Raw genomic sequence first — 17,153 nt, 5'->3', positions numbered from 1 at the left:
GCTGGGTTGTTGATTCAACCACACTTGGATATTTAGTATCTTTAACACAGTTATCAGTAGCACAGTAATATGGTAGTTTTTATACCAGTGGTAATAGTAGCAGCAGTAATGGTAAGAGTTATAGTAGTTTTGTAGCAGTTGTAATAGCAGTAGAAACAATAGTAACTTAGCAAGAACAAATATGTGGAAAACTCCTAGGAACTGGCTTGGTGATATTTCTATATGATATTCATTATGTATCAGTCATAACATAGGACAACATAGAACTAGCTCCCGCTCATCGATATATTGTAGGCATGTATTCCGTAAATAGTCATACGTGCTTATGGAAAAGAACTTGCATGACATCTTTTGTCCTACCCTCCCGTGGCAGCGGGATCCACAAGGAAAGTAAGGGATATTAAGGCCTCATTTTAATAGAGAACTGTAACAAAGCATTAACACATAGTGAATACATGAACACCTCATACTACAGTATTCATCGGAAAGAATCCCAATTATTGTCACTTTGGGGTATGCGGACCATAACACGTAATAGGTGAATCTAACTTGCAAGATTGGAACAAGAACAAGCCCCAAATTCCTTTTCTAACCATTTCTTTCTCTCTTTTCCTTATTTTTTCTGTTAATAGTTAGGTAGAATAGAAGACAGAGAGGGGCCAACGTTGCAGGCCAGATCACAACTCTAGGACGGCCCATCTTCCTCACAAACCCTAGGGACAGGGGAGAGCGGTGCCCAATCGCCAAGCTCTCTCCCTCTTCTCCCTCTTCTCCCTCTCGTTCCCGTGTCCGCCGCCGGACACACATCGTGCCATGGGGAGGAGCTTCATTCTTGCATCCTGGGCAAGGAGACCGAATCTTCTCCACCTCCACCCGCTGATGCTCCCCTTGCACCGATCCCCACGACCGCGCCCCACGCAAGCCATGTCCCTCCTCTCTCACCCTCACGGCCAAGCCCTCAACCCGAAGTTCCGGCCAGTCACTGCTGGCACATGGGAACTCGGAAACCGGGATCACCCCATCATTCTTTGGCATGACAAGCACACCCTCCTAATTCGTTCGCATGGTATCTCACTGAGTTACTGGGACCGGAACGTTGCCATGGCATCGTTTCCATTTGCCGTCGTGGTTCCCTTTCATTCACCATGCCGACCCATGCTTCATATCCTCTTGCCATATTTTCTTAAACTTTGCATGCATGTTGCATTCATGGCATAATACCCTGTGTTGCACGTAACTCTTAACCGTAGCTCCGTTCAATGTTCTTTCGGGTTAAATGGCTAGTATGTTGCATAGAATCACATGCTTCACCTCTTGGCAAGTTTAAACAACATTTAATATCGTCGTGTAAATAAACGAGATTGAACTAAATAATTAAATGTGGAGTTTCATCAATATGCAACTAGTTGCATATTGGGCTTCACTAAATGTGTAGTGTTTGATGTGTGAATTGTCGTGCCATGCCTTGCATATTTGAACCGATCATGCATCATATTAGGGTGTGCATCATATTGTGCATGTGTGTGGTGTATATCGTGTGTTGATTCTTGTTCACGGTTTTCTTCGTCTCGATAGAGTTCCGCAAGCGTGTCAGAATGTGAGGATCCATTTGACTACGTCAGTTCGTCTGCTTCACGGAGTCGTTCTTCTTCCAAGCGGGATCTCAGGAAAGATGATCATTTACCTAGATACCATTACTATCATTGCCATGATAGTTGTCTCGATTCTTTCGTTATGCCTCGCTTCCTACCACCTGTTAAATACCAGCCTCCCAACACTGCCATGAAAACCTCTAATCTACCCACAACCTAGCAAACCACTTATTGGCTATGTTACTCCTTGCTTAACCATTTGATAGTGTTGCTAGTTGCAGGTGTAGTTGCTTCCATGTGATAACATGGGTTCCTTGTTATATCACACTATTAATGCTATTTAATTTAATGCACCTATATACTTGGCAAAAGGTGGAAGGCTTGGCCTTCTAGCCTGCTGTTTTGTTCCACCTTTCCCGCCTTAGTTTCGGCTGTTGGTGTTATGTTCCATAAATGAGCGCACCTAACATGCTTGGGGTTGTTATGGGGAGCCCTAGATTCTCGTTTTGGGATAAAGCTCGTCTGGAAAGGACCAACATTGGTACTATATTTGCCCAACATAATAAATTTGTTAATTCTGAAAACATAGGGAGTTAGCGCTACCCGAGGAGTGATTCAACATAATACAGGGAGGGCCAGTGTTCATGCTGCTGGTCCAAAATAGAGCAGTGTGCGGGGCCAACCCAGGGCAACGTGGGTGATTTCTATTAGGCCACCGCATCCGTCGGTTATCCGTCGTGTCGTAAGAACGAGATACGTGGCTCCTATCAGGATCGTCGACACGTCGGGCGGCCTTGCTGGACTTGTTTTACCTTTCTCGAGCGTCTTGTGTGAGGGATTCCGAGGATGCATTGGGTAATCTCGAGGTTTCGGTTTTCCAATAGGAACCCGAGAAAATCACGGGTTTCCCTGATCGAGGTCATTCCGTCGCAGTGTGTGGTAGTTTGTGATCGACTAGTTGGAGCATCCCTGCAGGGTTAAATCTTTCGGAAAGCCGTGCCCGCGATTATGTGGCAACGTGGAAACTTTGTTTAACATCCGGTTCTAGATAACTTGAAGTGAGCTTAAATTAAATATGTCAACTGAGTGCGTTGCTGTGAGTATCTCTTTCGTGAGCTCCTTCTTCGACCGAGGACACCGTCGGGTTATGTCTGACGTAAGTAGGTGTTCAGGATCATTCATTTGATCATCAGTAGTTCACATACGATTATGCATAGATCATTTCCCCTCTATTCTTCTATTCATAAGTTAGCCACCTCAAATAAATGCTTAGTCGCTTGTTGCAGCCGCACCACTTAACCTTACCTCACCCATTAAGCTTTGCTAGTCTTGATACCTTTGGAAATGAGATTGTTGAGTCCCCTGTGGCTCACAGATTACTACAACACCAGTTGCAGGTATAGGTAAAGGGTTACTTTGACGTGAGCGCGCTGATTGTGCTATTTGGAGTTTCTTCTTCTTCTTCATCATCGATGTAGGATGGGTTCTAGGCCGGCAGCCTGGGATAGCAAGGATGGACGTCATTCTTTTATTTATTTATTTTGTCCGTAGACGTACCCTGCTCTTCTTCATGATGATTTTATGTATTGTATTGGTGTGACTCTGATGTAGCTTGTGGCGAGTGCAAGACAATTCCATATACTCATCTTTTCAGTACATGTAGCTGTAACAATATCCATTCTTGCGAAACGACGAGATGCGTTTATATCCCTGTCGAGGCCCTCGCGCCAAAATAATGATAGAACCGCATCTTGGGCATTACACTCCCGGTGGAGATCATCATGGAATTGGCGATGAAGGAGGGTTGGTGATGACGAAGACCAAAGGTACCCTCCTGAGCCCCAAATGGACTCCAGATTTGGCCTCCCAATGAAGAGCAAGTGGTCGCGGTGGCTCTGTATCGTGAAACGTGATGAAACTTCCTCTCCTATTTTTCTCTCCAAAAATAGGATTTTATAACGCTGGAGTTAGGGTCAGCCGAGCCCCATGGGCCTCACTAGCCAGGAGGCCGCGACAGGGGTGTAGCACGCCCTAGTGCCTAGTGGGCTCCTCGGGCCTCCCCTCTAGTGGGTCTTGGTTCCTGTAATTTTATTTTATTCCACAAAAAATCTCCTAAAAGTTTCATTCCATTCCGAGAACTTTTATTTCTACACAAAAACAACACCATGGTAGTTTTTCTGAAAATAGCGTCAATCTGGGTTAGTTTCATCCAAATCATGCAAATTAGAGTCCAAAACAAGATAAAACTGTTAGGAAAAGTAGATATGATGGAGACGTATCAACTCCCCCAAGCTTAACCCATTGCTTGTCCTCAAGCAATTCAGTTGACAAACTAAAGGTGAAAAAGAAAAACTTTTACGAACTCTTTTGTTCTTGACATATACATGCTTAGAGAGAACCAGGTTATCAGCATAAATCATGACTAATCATATCGGCAGTAACCCTTGGAAACTATATTAGCTCATATTAATGGCATAATCAACTAGCAAGTAATAATAAGATAACTCAAACACCAACATTTGGTAAAACAATCATGATCTAATATGACAACAGTGATATCTCGCTAGCCCTTTCTAAGATTGCAAAACATAATTGCAGAGCACCTCCAAAGTTCAAGCAGGGACTAGACATTCTAATTCATGGTAGAGGTGAACCTCTCATGCTACAAACAATGTTTAAATAGACACAAAGCATGAGGATGACAACAGTGCTCTCACGTCTGCTACTTATTTCAGAAGGTGATGATTCAAAGTAAAAATAAAATAACATGAAAATAAATATAAAGTATCTTCACAAAGGGAACCAAGGATTTGCATTGGTGCCACGGCTCATAGCGAAAATCAGAGATAAATTGTTTTGGGAGGTACACCCTTCTTGTCAACGTTACGACCAAGAGTTATCTGTATCTTGCATTCTAAACAAATTAGTGGTGGTTCCCAAGCGATAAAAGTAATGGTTTACTCCCCTCCACCAACAAACACACTCCACGGCTAGCCGAATCCATGGGTGTCGTCCATACCAACAACAATCAATCGGGAGTTTTGTTTAATTATTTGCGATTTATGATTTCGGGATTGGGAGTCCCTTTTTACCAGCCCTTCTCGTGCAAGGACGAGGGAATAAACACTCATCATGATAATAACCCGCTTAGCATGGAAGATATTGACCGCCCCCTATCGCTCCATTAACGGTCCATGCGAACAAAACAGAAGTTCATTTAAAATATTAGAGGCGGCACATGCAAATTTACTTGGAACGATAGGGTAATACCACATATAGGTAGATATAGTGGACTCATCTCGAATAACTATTTTTCAAGGATTTTTCAAGGCTAGCAAATTAGTTTGGAATCGACCAGCTAGAGAGGGAAGACGGTCATGAACATGCTTTATGAATAATTATCGTTGCATACTAGCATGACTAGGAAGTAAACACCACGAATATAAATATCATGGAGGCTATGTTGGTTTTCATTCAACTACAAGCGTGAACATGTGCCAAGTCAAGCCACTCGAACATTCAGGGGAGGATACCATATCAACATACTATATCCCAACCATTTTAATGCATGTTGACATACAAGATAAATCATTATCCACTCCTAGCTACTTAAGTTTGGCATGAACAACTATAATCTCTAATTGTCATTGCAAACATGTTTGGTCATAATACTCTAAATCATGGATACTGGTCTAAACATATTTACAAAAACAAAAACAAGTTGAGTTCATACTTGCTTCTCTTTGCCACAGTCACTTCATCAAGTGCCATTATTATTGTCTTTCACTTGCACGACCGAATGATATGAAAATAATAATAGTGCAAGATTTTCATGAACTAAGCTAGAATGATATGAAGTGGCACATTTAGGACGTAAGTAGCTACGGGGAACGGGTTCCCCTCGGCCCCCGCAGCCCCTGGCGGTGGTTCTCCTCGCGAGAGACTGCCGCAATTGTCGTTGTAGCCGTCGTTCTCCGCCGTAGTTCTCGCACCAAGTGGTTGTCGCCCCTTGAGGTAGCCCCAAGTTGGGTTGATCCTCTCTTAGAGCGGACGCCCACCCACCTAGCCTCGTTGTTGCATTGTGCTTCTCCATCCGGGCATACGCGGTTTCGATCCCCCCGCCCACAGCAAAAGTGTTAGAATCTGTTATTTTCTTGCCCTATTGTGTTGATGATTCCCATGAATATATTGTTCCTTTGGGATAGGTCCAATGCCATGAATTGTTGTGCTTGTAACCCTCTGTCAATTCGTGCCTTCACCTTGCCAAATAGGTTTTGCATATTAGTTATAATTCCTTTCAAAGATGCTATAATGTTATAAATTGCTGCAAATTCCCGTTTGTGAATTTGACCAAGTCTGAGAACCTGTAGTTATTTTCATGCCATGTTTAGGGGATGCTACCATGTATTGTGTGTTGTTTTATCTCATGCTTAGTGCTAGTGTTTTGAGTAATCGTTGCCCTCTACAACCCTATTAAATTTCATGTCATGAAACTTGCTATAGAAAAGGGTTTATTCGGTGTCAACATGTCACGAGATTAAAATATTGCATGTGCAAACTGAGATTTACACTAAGTCCTAAATGGTAATATTTATTGCCATGTTGAGAGCTTGATTGCCATTGTTTCATGAACCAATCAATGTTGTTGTTAGTTAGAGTTTGTTGTGTTACTTGATACATTCATGATCATGTCTTGATTGAACTTGTTGAGTGGTTGTAGCTACTAGTTGGTACATGATCAAAGTGGTATGTTGTTGTTTGTGGACAGTTTGGGTGCTCAAGTGTTTTGTGCTTTGTGTGAGTTGTGCTTTTTTGTTTTGCACGTATTTTAGGTTTATGGCACCTAGAATTGTGTGCCCTGTACATTGGCATACTTGGAGTGCCAAGAAAATGCCCATATCCCGCCTCTCAAATGATGTTTAGTCATTTTTGTGTTTCGTATCTTGTTTCGTGATTTTCGAGAGATCTGTAACTCGGTTTGCGACATTCTTTATATGTTTTTGCACCGTGTTCTCATGATGAATCCATTCATGACATGTTCATGCATGTAAAATTTAATAAACTTCAGATTATGTCCAGAATGCTAACAACTTAATAAATGCATGAGAAACTTGACTAGTTAGCATTGCCATGCTCCTTTCATACCCACACTCATGCATCATGTTGTTTGAAACATTGCACCTTGTCGTGTGTTCACTGGATGTGTATTTTTTTGAATAGAAATGGGAGCTGAGTACAAGTGCGAGGATCATGTTGAGTACGTTCCTGAAGAGCAAGAGTTGTACCCGTCAAAAGAACCAACAGTCAAGATGATTGTTACCGTGATATCGTATCTAATTTTGTTGTCCTTAGATGACTCATTTCCATCTCTATTTATAGCTGCCTACCACCAGAATATTAGGCCTCCAAACATTGCCATGAAAAGACTCTAAACCCTCCACTACCTAGCAAATATTGACTGGCTAAGATAGCGCTAGCTCAACCCTCTTATAGCATTGCTAGTTGCAGGTGCAGGCTGGTGCATGTGATAACATGGGCATTTTGAATATCATCTTATTTCCGCTATTTAAATTAATGCACATATATACTTGGTAAAAGGCGTAAGTCTTGGCCTTTTGTTGGGTGTTTTGTTCCGCTTTTGCCACCTTAGTTTCGGCTACCAGTGCTATGTTCCATATTGAGCGCTCCTTACACGCTTGGGGTTGTAATGGGGACCCCCTTGATAACTCATTTTGGTTAAGACTTCTCTGCCAAGACCCAACTATGGTACTCAATTTGCTAAAAAACTTAATAATAAGAACATAGGGGATACCAACCCCAAGGATCATTAATCAACCCCCGGACTAGTGCTCCTCATGAGTGTTGGTTCAATGTAGAGCATCGTGCGGGGCCAACACAGGGCAACTCAGGAGATTTCTATCAGGTCATCGTACGATTCACTTATCCATCGTGTCCTAAGAACGAGATACGCGGCTCCTATCAGGTTCGTCGACACATCGGGTGGTCTTGCTGGATTTGTCTTCACCTCCTCAAGGTGTCTTGTGCATCAGTATTCCGAGGATACTTTGGGCTATCTCAAGGTTGAGGTTTTCCACTAAGGAATCCGAGGAGATCACGGGTTTTCTATGGTTGAGGCTTGTTATGCAGCTTGTGGTAATTTGTGATGGATTAGTGAGAGCACCCCTGCAAGGTTAATATCTTTTGGAAATCCGTGCCCACAGTTTTGTGGCAACTCAGAAACTTTGGTTAATATCCAGTTCTAGATAACTTGAAGTAAACTTAGTGAAAACCTGTCAACTGTGTGCGTAACCGTGATTATCTCTTTCGTGAGCTCCTTCTCCGATTGATGACACGGTGGGGTTATCACCGACGTAAGTAGGTGTTCAGGATCACTTACTGATCACTATGTAGCTCACGAACTTCATTCATAGACCACTTACTTTACATCATGTTCTTGTAAGTTAGCCACCATACACGCTTAGTGATGGTGCAACCTCAACACTTAACCTTCCATACCCAATAACTTGATTAGTTCCAGTAACATGGTTTCAAGCTTGTTGAGTCCCTGTGGCTCACATATTACTACAAAACCACAAGTCCAGGTACTGCGGATCTAGAGGCTTTTGATGCTACGCACTTTCGGCGTGAGTTCGATGAAGGAAGTGGCCGCATGTACGTGATGTACCCTGACGATTAGAGGACCTTGGTCGTCTCCTGGGCTAGCGAGACATATCATCAAATTTTATCATTTATCTTGTCCGTAGTCGGACCCTGTCTTAAGGATAATTTGGAATAAATTGTTGAGTGACTTGTAATTTAACTTGTGGCGAGTGTAAGCCGTTCCATATACGCATCTCTTCATCTATATATTGCAATGATTTTTGTACTTGCAAAATGCTAAGATGCGTTCTTTCCCTATTGAGGCCTCGTCCCCAAATATGGAAAGCGTCGCATCTTGGATGTTAGAGGTCCTATCATTTTTCTTTTGCTTCCTAGAAGTACTAGGTGCATCAATATTAATTCTTTGTGAATCTTGTTCATTTCTTAGTTCTTTTAGGATGACTTTCTGGATATAGTGGATCTTGAGTCATTGTTCCTCCTCTAGCCATTACTCTAACAACAAGATCATTCATAATATTCTTCATTTCATGAAGTAGCTCACTTTTATATTTAGCAACTTGTTCTAGTTGGGTTTGAACCATAGAAGCATGTTTCCCTACACCTCTTACATCATGGGTGATTCTAAATAACAACTCACTTAAGAGAGCATTCATATCCGAGTTTTGTTTCAATTGTTTCATAACATAGGAGTTGAAATGATCTTTCTTTACAATACAATTATCAAACTCATATAAGAATTGACTAGGATGTTTATTGTAAGGGATGTCACCTCCATCAAACTTTAAAAGAAAATTTACCTCCATCACCCGTGGTGATGTTTTAAGACCATGTGTTTCTCGATAGGTGGTACATTCTTAACATCTTCAGCTTTAGTGCATTTTTCCTGCATACATTTCTTTGCCTCTTGCATAGTTTCAGGACTAAGGAATAAGATACCCCTATTCTTTGAAGTGGGTTTAGGTGGTGGTTCAGGAACTGTCCATTCATCATAATTCTTCAATATATTAGTCAATAACTCCTCAGCTTGTTCGACAGTTTGTTACAGGAAAACCCAACCAGCACAACTACCTAGGTGGCCCCAAGAAGCATCGGTTAGTCCATTATAAAATATATCTAGTATTTCATTCTTCTTGGGAGGATGATCTGGCAAATCATTAAGTAGTTGGAGAAGCCTCCCCCAAGCTTGTGGGAGACTCTCTTCTTCAATTTGCACAAAGTTAAATATTTCATCTAAGGCAGGTTGTTTCTTATGAGCAGGAAAATATTTTTTAGGGAAGTAAAAAATCATATCCTAGGGACTACACACACAACGAGGAGCAAGAGTATTGTACCAAATCTTAGCATCACCATTTAATGAGAACAAAAATAATTTGAGAATATAGTAGTAGTGAATTTTCTCATCATGAGTAAATAGGGTGGCTATATCATTTAACTTAGTGATATGTGCACAACAGTTTCATTTTCATAGCCATGAAAAGGATCAGCTTCAACCGAAGTAATTATCTCTAGGTCGACAGAGAATTCATAATCCTTATCGGTAACAAAGATAGGTGAAGTAGAAAACTTAGGATCATATTTCATTCTAGCATTCAGGTATTTTTATTTCATCTTCAATAGTAGTTTCTTAAGATCTTCTCTATCCTCACAAGCATGAAAGTCTCTACCAATTTATTCTTCCATAACATAACCTTCAGGTATTTCAGGCATTTAAATTCTAGGATAGTCATGTCTAAAACGTGTTTCAATATTTCTAGTTTCAAAGATTGCATCATTTTCAGCATGCTCAATTTCTTTAGCTCTAGCAAGTTGTTCATCAAGAAATTTACCTAGTGGCACACTATCATCAAGCAAGGTACTAGAATCATCGTTAGCATCATTCATAGTAGAGGTAGCATCATGAATAACTTGCAACATATCAGTATTAATAGCATGTGGTGGTGGTGTTGCAAGTCTATTCAAAATAGAAGGTGAATCAAGTGCGGAGCTAGATTGCAATTCCTGACCTCCCCTCATCTTAGAGGGAACGATATTGGTTCTTGGATCTCTCAGATTCTTCATAGTGATCAATAAATAGATATCCCAAGTGACTCAACAAATATAGCTATGCTCCCTGGCAACGGGGCCAGAAAACGTTCTTGATAACCCACAAGTATATGTGACCGCAATAGTTTTCAAGGGTAGAGTATTCAACCCAAATTTATAGGTTAGATACAAGGGGATACAAAGAATATTCGCAAGTATTAGAATCTGAGTTGTCAGTTCGACCACACTTGGAGATTTACTATATGTAGCACAGTGATCAGCAGCTCTGTAATATGATAGTTTTGATAGTAGTGGTAACAATAGCAGCAGTAACGGTAGCAGTGATAGTAGTTTTGTAGCAGTTGTAACAACAATAGCAATAGTAGTAACTTAGCAAGAACAATATGTGGAAAACTCGTAGGCACTAGATCGGTGATAGCGTTGGATGATATACATCATGTATCAGTCTTAACATAGGGCGACACAAAACTAGCTCGTGTTCATCGATATACTATAGGCATTTATTCTGTAGATAGTCATACATGCTTATGGAAAAGAACTTGCATGACATATTTTTTCCAAACCTCATGTGGCTGCGAGGTCCATAAGGAAACTAAGGGATATTAAGGCATCCTTTTAATAGAGAACCGGAACAAAGCATTAACACATAGTGAATACATGAACTCCTCATACTATGGTATGCATCCGAAAGAATCCCAATTATTGTCACTTTGGGGTATGCGGATTCTGACACGTACTAGGTACATATAACTTGCATGATCGGATCAAGAACATAGATACAATGGTGAAAACATAAACGGTTCAGATCTGAAATCATGGCATTCGGGACCTAGTGACATGCATTAAGAAAAGCAAAGTCATAGCAACATCTATCTCTGAACATAGTGGATAGTGGGGATAAAGTCCTGACAAAATTAACTCGATTACATGATGAATCTCATCCAGCTCTTCACCGACCACCAAGACTAAATAGGGATTACTCACTCCTGGTGGAGAGCATCATGGAATTGGCAATGAAGGAGTATTGGTGATGACGAACACCGAAGATTCCCCTCTCCACAGCCCCAAACGGACTCTGGATTTGCCCTCCCAATGAAGAAATCGATGTGGCGGCGCTTCCGTATCGTGAAATGCAATGAAACTTCCTCTCCTATTTCTTTTCTCCAAAAATAGGATTTTATAGCGCTAGAGTTAGGCTTGGCCGAGCCCCGTGGGCCCCACTAGCCACTAGGCCGCGCCAGTGGGGTGGCGTGTCGTGGTCACTAGTGGGCTCCTGGGGCCTCCCCTCTGATGGGTCTTGGTTCTAGTAATTTTCGTTTATTCCATAAAAAAATTCCAAAAAGTTGTGTTCCATTCCGAGAACTTTTCTTTCTGCACAAAAAAAACACCATAGTAGTTCTCCTGAAAACAACGTCAGTACTGGTTAGTTTCATTCAAATCATGCAAATTAGAGTCCAAAATAAGAGAAAATGTGTGAGGAAAAGTAGATATGATGGAGACGTATTAGTATGTATTTACTGAAAGTTTTATCAAGCATCTTTATCAATCTCTATAGATCTTGATGCCCAATATTTTAAGTAGATTTATCCAGGTATTCCTTTGAAAGACTCCTTTCAAACAACCCTTTATGCTTTCTAGAAATTCTACATCATTTCTGATCAACAATATGTCAACCAAATATACTTATCCGAAATTCTATAGTGCTCGCACTCACTTTGTTGTAAATACAAGTTTCTTCATAAACTCTGTATAAACCAAAAGCTTTCATCACTCATCAAAGTGCTTATTCCAACTCTGAGATGCTTGCACGAGTCCATAAATGGATCGCTGGAGCTCGCAAGCCTTTTAGCATCCTTAGGATCAACAAAACCTTCTGGTTGTATCACATACAACCTTCCCTTAAGGAAAACATTAAGGAAACAATGTTTTGACATCCATGCGCCCGATTTCATAATTGAAAAATGCAGCAATTGCTAATATAATTCCAACAAACTTTAGCATCACTATGGGTGAGAAGGAATCATCGTAGTCAACTCCTTGAACTTCTCGGAAACCTCTTTATGACAAGTCGATCTTTCTAAATGGTGACTTTTACCATCATCATCTATCTTCCTTTTAAAGATCCATTTGTACTTAATAGCCTTACGACCATCAAGTAGTTTTTCCAAAGTCCATACTTTGTTTTCATACATGGATCCTATCTCGGATTACATGTCCTCCAGCCATTTGTTGGAATCTGGGCCCACCATCGCTTCTTCATAGCTCGTAGGTTCATAGTTGTCACAACATGACCTTGAAGATAGGAATATCGTACCACTCTCGAGGAGTACGTGTCCTTGTCGACCTAGGAGGTTTGGTAGTAACTTGATCCGAAGCTTCATGATCACAATCATTAGCTTCCTCTTCAATTAGTGTAGGCGTCACGTGAACATCTTCGTAATCCCTACTACTCTCTCGTTGAAGTGATGGTTCAGTAACCTCATCAAGTTCCACCATCCTCTCACTCAATTCTTTCGGGAGAAACTTTTTCTTGAGAAATGACCCGCTATTAGCAACAAACACTTTGCCTTCGGATATGAGATAGGAGGTATACCCAATTGTTTCCTTTGGTATCCTATGAAGACGCATTTATTCGCTTTGGGTTTGAGTTTATCAGGCTCAAGCCTTTTGACATAAGCTTTGCAGCCCCAAACTTTAAGAAACGACAACTTAGGTTTATTGCCAAACCATAGTGCATACGGTGTCGTCTCAACGGAATTGTATGGTGCCCTATTTAAAGTGAATGTGCTTGTCCCTAATGCATAACCCCAAAATGGTAGTAGCAAATCGATAAGAGACATCATAGTACGCACCATATCCAATAGGGCATGGTTATGACGTACGAACACACCATCACACTATGGCGTTCCAGGTGGCATGAGTTGTGAAACAATTTCCACATTGTCTTAAATGTATACCAACCTCATAACTCAAACATTCATCTCCATGATCACATCATAGAAATTTCAACCTCTTGTCGCGGCGATCTTTAACTTCACTCCGAAATTGCTTGAACTTTTCAAAATTTTAGGCTTGAGATTTATTAAGTCAATAGACCCATACGTACTCAAATTATCAGTGAAGTAAGAAAATAATGATATCCACTGTGTGCTTCAGCACTTCTTGGACTGCATACATCAAAATGTATTATTTCCAATAAGTCACTTGCCCGTTCCATCTCACTCGAAAAACGAGGTCTTTAGTCGTCTTGCCCATGTGGCATGGTTCGCATGTCTCAAGCGATTCAAAATCGAGTGAGTCCAAAGATCCATCAGCATGGAGTTTCTTCATGCATTTTACACCAATATGATTTAAGCGGTAGTGCCAAAGTAAGTGGTACTATCATTACAAAGTTTGCATATTTTTGCATCAATACTATGAACATTTGTATCACTACGATCAAGATTCAATAAACCATTCATCTTGGGTGCATGATCATATAATATATTATTCTATAACTTCCATAAATAATCGTCTTACAATAAACAAACTCAATATAACGTTCATGCTCAACGCAGACACCAAATAACATTTATTTAGGTTCATCACTAATCCCAAGGTAGACGGAGTGTGTGTTGGTGATCACATCAACCTTGAAAACACTTCCAACACACATCAACACCTCGCCCTTAGCTAGTCTTTATTTATTCCACAACTCATGTTTCGAGTTACTAATATTAACAATTGAACCAGTATCAGTTACCCCGGTGCTACAACGAGCACTAGTAAGGCACACGTCAATAACATGTATATCAAATATACTTTTGTTGGCATTGCCATCCTTGTTATCTGCCAAGCATCTTGGGTTGTTCCTCTTTTAGTGATCATTCCCCTCACAACAGAAGCACTCAGTCCCTGGTTTGGGTTCAACCTTGTGTTTCTTCATTGGAGCGACAACTGACTTGCCATCCTCAGAGTTTCCCTTCTTGCCCTTGCCCTTATTGAAACTAGTGGTTTTACTAATCATCAATCTATTCTCCTTATTGATTTCTACCTTCGTGGTGAAAAACATCGCAAGTAGCTCAGGGATCATCATCTCCATCCCTGGCATGTTATAGTTCATCACGAAGTTCCAGTAACTTGGTGGCAGTGACTTGGAGAACTATGTCAATCGCTATCTTATCTGAAGATCAACTCCAACTAGATTCAAGTGATTGTAGTACCCAGACAATCTGAGCACATGCTCACCGATTGAGCTATTCTCCTTCATCCTTCATGCAAACAATCTTTTCGGAGGTCTCCTACCTCTCAACTCGGCCACGAGCCTGAAATGCCAATTTCAGCTCATGGAACATCTCATATGTTCTGTGATGTTCAAAACGTCTTTGGAGCCTCAATTCAAAGCCGTAAAGCAAGACACACAGAACTATGAAGTTGTCATCAAAAGCGTGTCTAGTAGATGTTCACAACATCCAAATATGATGCCTGAGGGGTGGCACACCGAGCGGTGCATCAAGACATAAGCCTTATGTGCAGCAACTGGGGACAATCCTCAGATCATGAACCTAGTCTGTATAATTGCTATCATCATCTTTCAACCCAGTTTCTCTAGGAACATATAAAAAATACAAGGGGGGCTACAACGTGAGCTATTGATCCACAACATAATTTGCAAAGACATTTTGACTATGTTCGTGATACTGAGTTCAATTAATCATATTACTTCAGAACTCGAACTCACATCAACATCCCTCAGGTTGTTCGAGTGTGACATGATCCAAATCCACCAACCCAAGTCCTATCGTCACGTGAGATGAGGTGGTTTCAATGGTGAACATCTCCATGTTGATCATATCTACTATATGACTCATGTTCGACCTTTCATTCTCGTGTGTTCCTAGGCCATGTCTGTACATGCTAGGCTTCACAAGTTTAACCCAAGTGTTCTGCATGTGCCAAACTGGATTACACCCATTGTATGGGAACGTAGAGTCTATCGCACCTGATCATCATGTGGTGCCTAAAACGACGAACCTTCGCAACGGTGCACACTTGGGGAGGACACAATTTTATCTTGAAATTTTAGTGGGGGTCATCTTATAACGCTACCGTCGTCCTAAGCAAAATAAGATACATAAAAGGATTAAGATCACATGAAAATCATATAAGTGACATGATATGGCTAGTACCATCATGTGCTTTTGATCTCCATCCCCAAAGCGCCGGCATGATCTCCATTGTCACCTACATCACACCATGATCACCATCATCGTGTCGCCATTGGGTTGTTGCGCCAACTATGCTTCTACATCTATTGTTAACTCATAGCGATTAAGTAAAGCAAAAAGGCACAAATTAATTAAAGATAACCATATGGATCCTGCCGGTTGTCGTACTCATCAACATGCAAGTCATAATAATCTATACAAGACATGATTATCACATATATCTCATCATCTCTATGGCCATATCATATCACAACATACCGTGCAAAAACAAGTTAGACGTCCTCTACTTTGTTGTTGCATGTTTTACGTGGCTGCTATGGGTGACTAGAAAGAACTGTTCTTACGTACACAAAGCCACAATGATGATATTCAAGCTGCTATTTAACCTTCTAGAAGGACTGCCTCTCTTGAATCTGATTCAACTAAAGTGGGAGAGACAGACACTCGCTGACCATGTTTATGCAACAAGTTGCATGTCAGTTGATGGAACCGGTGTCTCGTACGTGGACGAGTAAGGTTGGTCTAGGCCACCTTATCCCACAATACCACTGAGTCAAAATAAGACTAAGGAAGTAAGAAATTTGAACAACAACGCCCAAAAACACTTTGTGTTATACTCGTGCATGTTCTCTACGCATAGACCTAGCTCATGATACCACTGTTGGGTAACGTCGCATGGGAAACATAAAATTTCCTACACTCACCAAGATCAATCTATGGAGATCAATATCTACGAGAGGGGGTGCATCTACATACCCTTGTAGATCGCTAAGCGAAAGCGTTGAGAAACACGGTTGATGTAGTCGAACATTTTTGCGATCCAATCATGAACGTCCAAATCAAGTGTAGAATGAATGGCACATTCGTGTTCACCACACGTACAACTCGATGACACCTTCGCCGCCTCGAGCGAGTGACTGATGGTGAAGTAGAGGCTAAGTTCTTCGTTAGCACGACGATGCGACGATAGCGGTGGTGGAGCGATATCGGCTCAGCTTTGACAAGCACTACCGCGATCACGACGACGAAGAAATACTACAAGAGAGAGAGGAGGGCAACACCATGGATTTTTTCAAGTGTGGTTGCCCTCCCTCTTCTCTAGTATATATAGGAGGGAGGGTGGAGGGGCTTGGCCACCAAGAAACATGGCGCCACCCTTGGGACAGCCCTCCAGCATCCCTTGGCCACATGGGCCTAGCTGGTGAGGGGCGTCCAGCCCACCAGGGGCTGGAGCGCACCCAACTTAGCCCATGTGGTCACTCCGAGGGTGGTGGACCTTTCTGGTCGACTCCGGAACCCTTTCGGCATTCCCGGTACATTACACGTGATGCCCGAAACCTTTTCGATGACCAAAATGGAACTTCCTATGTATCAATCATTACCTTCAGACCATTCTGAAGCTACTCGTCTTGTCCGGGGTCTCATCCGGTTGAACAACCTTCGGTCACCAACACAATAACTCAGTTATGTCTATATCATCACCAAACATTAAGTATGCAGACCCTGTGGGTTATAGAACTGTGCAGACATGATTAAGACACCTCTACGGTCAATAACCAATAGAGAGACCTGGATGCCCATATTGGCTCCTACATATTCTATGAACATATGCACCGGTCGAACTAAGGATGTCAAGGATTCTACTAATCCCGTATGTTGTTCACTTTGTCCGTCGGTATGTTACCTTCCC

The sequence above is a fragment of the Hordeum vulgare genome, chromosome 3H, assembly GCF_904849725.1.
Source record: "Hordeum vulgare subsp. vulgare chromosome 3H, MorexV3_pseudomolecules_assembly, whole genome shotgun sequence".
NCBI lineage: Eukaryota > Viridiplantae > Streptophyta > Magnoliopsida > Poales > Poaceae > Hordeum > Hordeum vulgare.
The sequence above is the reverse complement of the archived record's forward strand: the minus strand, read 5'-3'. Positions refer to the sequence as shown.